Source organism: Vigna radiata, chromosome 1, assembly GCF_000741045.1.
Source record: "Vigna radiata var. radiata cultivar VC1973A chromosome 1, Vradiata_ver6, whole genome shotgun sequence".
Classification (NCBI taxonomy): Eukaryota; Viridiplantae; Streptophyta; class Magnoliopsida; order Fabales; family Fabaceae; genus Vigna; species Vigna radiata.
This window is the reverse complement of record NC_028351.1, coordinates 19850907-19853695: the sequence shown is the minus strand read 5'-3', so window position 1 is coordinate 19853695 and position 2789 is coordinate 19850907. Positions and strand designations below refer to the sequence as shown.

The window sequence follows — 2789 nt, the reverse complement described above, 5'->3', positions numbered from 1 at the left end:
ACCTTAGACAACATTCAAACATCAAACATTGCTACAAACAAATTAACAAACACAGTTAAAAATAATTAAATTCATCACTAGTTCAAACACATTAAACTTAACCTATTAACTCGATTAATTAAAAACCAAAGAAACCAACAAGCCTAACTTAATCCTAGCAATTAATTTGACTAAATGACAATTAACAATTAATTTTAAAAGTCCAATTGGCCAAAAAGAACCTCATGGCCGTGCATCATGCTCTTCCAAATACCAATTCAAAATTTAACATTCAAATATCCACCAAATGAGTTGACTTCTTGTCCCATGTGCACTATTCTTCAAGGAAATTAAACATGTGTTTCAAATATCCCAATGAAAACTTCCCTTCTCTCTTTCCATGAGCAAAAGTATAGACTAGGAAGTGACTCCTAGGTCGTCTCACAAGGACCAATTTTGCGGTTCAAGAATCAAGTCAAACACGAAGGTTGGGGGGGTTGTGAAAGGTTTGCGTGGTGAATGCGGAAAATTTAAAATGAAATTAAATTAAAACGCAGATGTAAAAACGTAATTAAATTCAATTAAAACGAAATTAAATGCAACAACACATTTCACCATGCATGAAAATGAAATTAAAACAGTAAAAACGAAACTGCTACAGTAAATACGAAAATTCACGCTGGAACTGGACAACTCTGACCTTTGCTCAATGTTTTACCCATAACTTTTTCTACTGAGCTCTAAATGAGATGAGGTTTTTTTTCCTAGAAAGTAGACTTAATTATCTTTCATGTGACATATAAAACGTAGCATTTAGACCTCTGGCATGGTTGCAGTTATTTTTTTAAAATCGAGTCTAGAGAGTGAAAATGCTAACCCCCAATACTAGACTAAATAAATATCTAAACACAATTAAAGCCATTAAAATGTAACGCTTGAACTAAAAACTAAAATGCACACTGCGGGAATAAAACTTTAATACTAAAGGGTGCTAACCAAGTGCTAAGAAAACCAGAGAAGTAAACTTTCTTCTTCCAACAGCGAGACAAAACTTTCATCAAGCAATTAAGGATTTTAGTCTTAAAAGAAAATAAATAAAATTAAATCACCGTGCAGTAATATGAAGCAATTCCGTGTGCGCACTAAAAAAAGGAAATCATGCTGAATTCAAATTGAATGCACCCTGTAGCTCATCTTCCATTCAAAATGAGCGTGTATTTTTCCCAAAAGCAAACCATCACCGCATGCTTCCTTTCTCCAATTTCAAATGATAATTAAAACCTTTCAGCCCCAATCTAAAAGCCAAACTAAAAATCCCAGCTGCAACCTTAAATGAAACTTCAATAAAATAAAAAAAAAAAAGTGGATTATCCAAATTTGAAAACAGCACAAGCTTTTCGGTTCAAGCATTCCAGATAAAAAAAAACGTAAACCTCCAGATTATAGAAGTCTACTACAGCACTTTAAAATTACCGAGAGGGAGCCCTCCATTCCACTTGCAACCAGTAGCGTGATTTTTTTTTTTTTTTGAAAAGTAAACTCAATCCAAGCTAAGAAACATTTTCCAGCATAAATGAAAATCAAGTGAGTGACGACTATAAAAAAAATAAAGTCACTGTTCCAGCATCTACATTCCAACCCCCAATTAAATTTTTGCCGAGAATGAAAATGAGTAAAAAAAATGTAAAGTAGTGTGTTAGCTGCAAATCTCCAGCACGTTCCCAGCAAAAAGTGAATAATATAAAGTGTGTGGCCCTCTTCTTAATTCATCCAAAATCCAAAATTGCAACTAAATTCTCCATAAAAAAAAATTACCAGCCAAGCTAATGTTCCAGCCCCTACAACTCCAAAAGAAAATGACGGCTGATGGGAATGTTGTGATCCCCAGGACCATGTATGTGACGGCTGGCTCCTACTAAGAGGCCAAGTGTTGCCTCTAAATGAGGTGGGGTCCACCTTCTTTGCAAAACCCTAGGTGCCATGTCATGTTTCTTATTTGGGCTCAAACTATTTTGCCAAAAATTGGCCCATTGTTTACAAGTTTAATTAAAAACTATCTAGACTACTAAGTTTCAAAGTAATTAAATTTGAAATGTCTATGGCAAGAGTCTTCAATTATTTTGTCTCCTCCAAATATCCCAAATTGTGATTCCAAAATTTTCCCGGAAAATAATAATGCAAATAATTAGCTCAGAAAATTCAAATTAATTAAAATTAGAACTTCCGGTCAAATTAAGCATATTTAGGAAAAATGGGAAAATACTGGACAATTAAGCACAATTCCCTGATTAATTCTAGCACAATAAACTAAGTGAAATCAATAAAATATCGATTCATCAAAATAGACCACACTTAGTCTTTTGCACTCCTGGGCGAAATCAAGACGCTAATCAGGGAACAGGTCAACGGACATCAGGAATAGACACAGACTCAACACACAAAAAGCAACAACTGACAAGGAAGGAAACAGAAATACAGTCCTCAAGAAATCTGGACAAAGAAAGGAAGTAGACAGTATCCAACACAGAATCAAAGAAAGCAGATACTCATGAAGTAATCCAAGCAATTCAAGACATGGTAAAATGATCAATCAGCTTGAGAGGTAAATCAAAAGTAACAAAACCTCATAGATGCACACTATCGGTGTTTCTCTCAAGTGTCTAGGGTAAATAATTTCAACTCAATGCACTCAAGAAAGCAAGCAACAAACAGTCTTGGCAAGCCTCTAATATCAACACTCAAAACATATGCATGTTCAAATCAAAAGGTCTTTTATGGATGTAATGGGGCCAAGGACAAGGGAGGATAAA

At 34.6% G+C, this 2789-nt stretch overlaps 1 pseudogene; it reads right to left on the bottom strand.

The window, feature by feature from the left end:
• LOC106758901 overlaps window positions 1-2789 on the bottom strand; it is a 53043-nt pseudogene that overhangs the window by 1452 nt on the left and 48802 nt on the right.